Here is a 5,675-nt window from a genome sequence, read left to right as displayed (position 1 = left end):
CTGGTGATACCTAGCGCTAATCACCTTCTGTCTGTCAATTGCGTTGTCATACTAGTGGAAGTAAATCACTTTGGTTTCTGGTGTACTACTCCCGAACTAATCCTGCCGAGACCTGCAGTCTATGGGGGCATTAGGATGTTTCACACTCTCCTTCGTTCCCACAACGCTTCCATCTCCCCCGCCACCACCGGGTCGCATACGAACAGCTGCCACCAACTCCACTGGGCTGTGAACCTCTGACCACGCGTCAGGACTGTACCGCTCCCAGCTAACAAGCCACCGCTCACAGTGCTGGACAGCTGTTAATACACTCCTGGAAATTGAAATAAGAACACCGTGAATTCATTGTCCCAGGAAGGGGAAACTTTATTGACACATTCCTGGGGTCAGATACATCACATGATCACACTGACAGAACCACAGGCACGTAGACACAGGCAACAGAGCATGCACAATGTCGGCACTAGTACAGTGTATATCCACCTTTCGCAGCAATGCAGGCTGCTATTCTCCCATGGAGACGATCGTAGAGATGCTGGATGTAGTCCTGTGGAACGGCTTGCCATGCCATTTCCACCTGGCGCCTCAGTTGGACCAGCGTTCGTGCTGGACGTGCAGACCGCGTGAGACGACGCTTTATCCAGTCCCAAACATGCTCAATGGGGGACAGATCCGGAGATCTTGCTGGCCAGGGTAGTTGACTTACACCTTCTAGAGCACGTTGGCTGGCACGGGATACATGCGGACGTGCATTGTCCTGTTGGAACAGCAAGTTCCCTTGCCGGTCTAGGAATGGTAGAACGATGGGTTCGATGACGGTTTGGATGTACCGTGCACTATTCAGTGTCCCCTCGACGATCACCAGTGGTGTACGGCCAGTGTAGGAGATCGCTCCCCACACCATGATGCCGGGTGTTGGCCCTGTGTGCCTCGGTCGTATGCAGTCCTGATTGTGGCGCTCACCTGCACGGCGCCAAACACGCATACGGCCATCATTGGCACCAAGGCAGAAGCGACTCTCATCGCTGAAGACGACACGTCTCCATTCGTCCCTCCATTCACGCCTGTCGCGACACCACTGGAGGCGGGCTGCACGATGTTGGGGCGTGAGCGGAAGACGGCCTAACGGTGTGCGGGACCGTAGCCCAGCTTCATGGAGACGGTTGCGAATGGTCCTCGCCGATACCCCAGGAGCAACAGTGTCCCTAATTTGCTGGGAAGTGGCGGTGCGGTCCCCTACGGCACTGCGTAGGATCCTACGGTCTTGGCGTGCATCCGTGCGTCGCTGCGGTCTGGTCCTAGGTCGACGGGCATGTGCACCTTCCGCCGACCACTGGCGACAACATCGATGTACTGTGGAGACCTCACGCCCCACGTGTTGAACAATTCGGCGGTACGTCCACCCGGCCTCCCGCATGCCCACTATACGCCCTCGCTCAAAGTCCGTCAACTGCACATACGGTTCACGTCCACGCTGTCGCGGCATGCTACCAGTGTTAAAGACTGCGATGGAGCTCCGTATGCCACGGCAAACTGGCTGACACTGACGGCGGCGGTGCACAAATGCTGCGCAGCTAGCGCCATTCGACGGCCAACACCGCGGTTCCTGGTGTGTCCGCTGTGCCGTGCGTGTGCTCATTGCTTGTACAGCCCTCTCGCAGTGTCCGGAGCAAGTATGGTGGGTCTGACACACGGGTGTCAATGTGTTCTTTTTTCCATTTCCAGGAGTGTAATTCCAGACTTGCAAAAGCTGTCCTAGCTTTTCAGAAAGACTGTGTGCTGGAATGTGACTGGGATAAATACCATGATGTTGAACAGTACGCTTCCCCTCCTCCAACCTCCAAACCGAACCGAAACTTTTTGGGATGTGTTTTCAAGATATGCTCAAGCAGTTGATCCAGAGAACAATAGCAAAATATTTGTCTCCTTAAGACGCCATCCCAAACTCGTATGAGCCACAGACCCTGGTTTTCCGCAGAATCCAATCCTTCAGAAGCGTTCCTATTGGCTCCTGCCAAATTAGTAGCCAGATGCTTCGAGAACTCAAATGGGAATCCCTGAAGGCAAGGTAAAGTTCTTTCCAGGGAACAGTTTTGTGTAAATGTAGAGAACCGATTGCGAAGCTGACTGCAGGATGCTTATATTGAAGGCAATATACATTTCACGTAAGGACGACAAGGATATGATACTAGAAATTTGCGCTCATACACAGGTATAGATAGTCACTTTTTCCATCACTCTATATGCGAGTGGAATAGAAAAGATATGACTAGCAGCGGTGAAGGGTAACCAAAACGATGGCTTGTGAAATATGCGTATAGATGTAAATTTAACCTGCCTATCAAGATGTTAGTCATTCCATCCACACGAACCTGATGGAGGAATGCTACACTAGTGGCCATTAAAATTGCTACACCAAGAACAAATGCAGATGATAAACGGGAATTCATTGGACAAATATATTGTACTAAAACTGACATGTGATTACAATTTGGGTGCATAGATCCTGAGAAATCAGTACCCAGATCAACCACCTCTGGCCGTATTAACGGTCTTGATACGCCTGGGCATTGAGTCAAACAGACTTTGGATGGCGTGTACAGGTACAGCTGTCCATGCAGCTTCAACACATTACCAAAGTTCAAGGGTAGTGACTGGCGTATTGTGACGAGCCAGTTGCTCGGCCACCATTGACCAGACGTTTTCAATTAGTGAGAGATCTGGAGAATGTGCTGGCCAGGGCAGCAGTCGAACATTTTCTGTATCCAGAAAGGCCCGTACAGGACCTGCATCATGCGGTCGTTCATTATCCTGCTGAAATGTAGGGATTCGCACGGATCGACTGAGGGGTAGAGCCACGGGTCGTAACACATCTGAAATGTAACGTCCACTGTTCAAAGTGTCGTCAATGCGAACAAGAGGTGACCGAGACGTGTAACCAATGGCACCCCATGTCATCACGCCAGGTGATACGCCAGTATGGCGATGGCGAATACACGCTTCCAATGTGCGTTCACCGTGATGTTGCGAAACACGAATGACACCATCATGATGCTGTAAACAGAACCTGTATCCATCCAAAAAAATGACGTTTTGCTATTCGTGCACCCAGGTTCGTCGTTGAGTACACCATCGCAGGCGCTCATGTCTGTGATGCAGCGTCAACGGTAACCGCAGCCATGGTCTCCGAGCTGACAGTCCATGCTGCTGCAAACGTCGTAGAACTGTTTGTGCAGATGGTTGTTGTCTTGCAAACGTCCCCATCTGTTGACTCAGGGATCGAGACGTGGCTGCACGATCCGTTACAGCCATGCGGATAAAATGCCTGTCATCTCGACTGCTAGTGATACGAGGCTGTTGGGCTCCAGCACGGAGTTCCGTATTATCCTCCTGAACCCACCGATTCCATATTCTGCTAACAGTCATTGGATCTCGACCAACGCGAACAGCAATGTCGTGATACGATAAACCGCAATCGCGATAGGCTACAGTCCGCCCTTTATCAAAGTCGGAAACGTGATGGTACGCATTTCTCCTTCTTACACGAGGCATCACAGCAACGTTTCTCCAGGCAACGCCGGTCAACTGCTGTTTGTGTATGAAAAATCGGTTGGAAACTTTCGTCATGTCAGCACGTTGTGGGTGTCGCCACCGGCGCCAACCTTATGTGAATGCTCTGAAAAGCAAATCATTTGCATATCATAGCATCTCCTTACTGTCGGTTAAATTTCGCGTCTGTAGCACCTCATCTTCGTGGTGTAGCAATTTTAATGCCCAGTAGTGTATTTCTTATGTATCGAGATAACAAAAGACGAAACTTCTGCTGGTGATTATCTCTCAGTAAACACCTTCGTATTAGCCTCTAATTTTCTCGATGCAGTCACGTATGTGAGAGCCTGTAATATCTTTGCTCACTACACTTAGAAGAAACGGTAAAGAGATCACCTCTCAACTCCCCTTTTGTCTGAACATCGTTAACCCCTAATATTCTCACGAATCTTCCAGTCTTCCGTGAAAGGCGACTTATACCCCAGCCAAATCACAGACCATCGTTAATTCTCTCGAAATCCTATCACGTTGCAGGAGTACTTTACCATTAGTTATAAGGCTGCCTAGCTCTCTACACTTAACTAACTATGTAGAAAGATATTACAAAGAGGAAAAACAGCTCACTAACGTTCTGGGAGACGTTCACCACCATGTGGTTGCTCGCATTCAGATAGTTTGTTACGACTTATACTTGTTGATTTGTAGTCAATAGATAAATTGATGTACTGTACATTCTGTTCCAACAACTAAATGTCTCAGTCCACCGTAAATCGCTATAGATTACAGGTGTTGCAGTCCTGCTATAGACATGAGCCTACATCTAAATACATGTTCTGCAAACTAGTGCACGGTGTGGACTATGTCGTAGTAGTATTATCGATTTCCTCGTTTTTCTTTCATTCACACGCGTAATGATCGAGTCATCCTCAGCTAAGGATGCGGATAGGAGGGGCGTGTGGTCAGCACACCGCTCTCCCGGTCGTTACGATGGTTTTATTTGACCAGAACCGCTACTGTTCGGTAGAGTAGCTCCTCAACTGGCATCACGAGGCTAAGTGCACCCCGAAAAATGGCAACAGCGCATGGTGGCCCAGATGGTCACCCATCCAAATGCCGGCCACGCCCGACAGCGCTTAACTTGGGTGATCTGACGGGAACCGGTGTATCCACTGCGGCAGGGTCGTTGCCTATCGATATCAAATGATTGTCTATAAATGTGTTCCTAAACAGTGCCAATCTCCTCTGACGTATTCCAATGATCATTACCCTAGCAATGAGACAGAATAATGGCATCAGAGTATTGGCTGACAACATAGTGTTTCATGAGAAATACATCACCAGTTTTTTAATTTGGATACATCGACACAATACAATTCCAACCGTATCACAGAGCTTCCAGCAAGCACACTATCAACTGTATAATTTACATTCGTGCAACAAACTCACACCTCCAGGCACAATTCAGAGCTATTCCAACTACAGGGAAAGATTCGGGGTTTAATCATAGTACTGTTCGTTTCTTCCCAACGCGGTCTCGGGAGTGGAACGACCATGATACCGTATCTCGTCTAGAGCAGAGCATATCCACATGGTAGTACGCCTATGGGTAGTATAGTTATTTATGTAGAAGCAAACCTAGTACCTACACGCTTATCTGATTATCGTGCATCGAGAGCCAATAAACTAACAAGTATAAGCGAGACCAAATCAATGCCGATGTTTCTTACAGCAACTGCAATCATGTTTGTGCCTCTTACACCTCGATCCGAATTGTACTGCCGTAGTCTCCTGCTGATATGCTGATCAAAACTGCGGCTTCTCTCCTTCTACACTGTAACTTCTTAGTGGGTGGATTACACCCCCTTGCAAATCCACGTAAATGAATTTGAACCTGACATATTATTTTGCCTTAGATCACCGACCTATCAGTCCCCAGTGTTTTGGTGCTTTCCTTACGATTCCAGCAAATGAATCTGACACCGACATATGCATAGTTTTTCAGTTCGCTCCAGATGCTAACTGCTAAGCATTTTACTGCGGTTTACGCATCCGACGACAGTGGACGGTATTTTTAGTCGTATTAATGTGCCATAGATTTAGTTACGTTCAGGTCAGCTACCACCACC

The 5,675-nt window shown here is 48.6% G+C and overlaps 1 pseudogene; it reads right to left on the bottom strand.

Annotated features, from left to right (window-relative positions):
• Positions 1-4,619: 4,619 nt before the first annotated feature.
• Positions 4,620-4,737, bottom strand: LOC124723829 (annotated as a pseudogene).
• Between the last annotated feature and the right edge of the window lie 938 nt (positions 4,738-5,675).

Source organism: Schistocerca piceifrons, chromosome X (genome assembly GCF_021461385.2).
Source record: "Schistocerca piceifrons isolate TAMUIC-IGC-003096 chromosome X, iqSchPice1.1, whole genome shotgun sequence".
Lineage (NCBI taxonomy): Eukaryota > Metazoa > Arthropoda > Insecta > Orthoptera > Acrididae > Schistocerca > Schistocerca piceifrons.
Note: the sequence above shows the minus strand (reverse complement) of the source record. Positions and strands in the feature narration are given on the sequence as shown.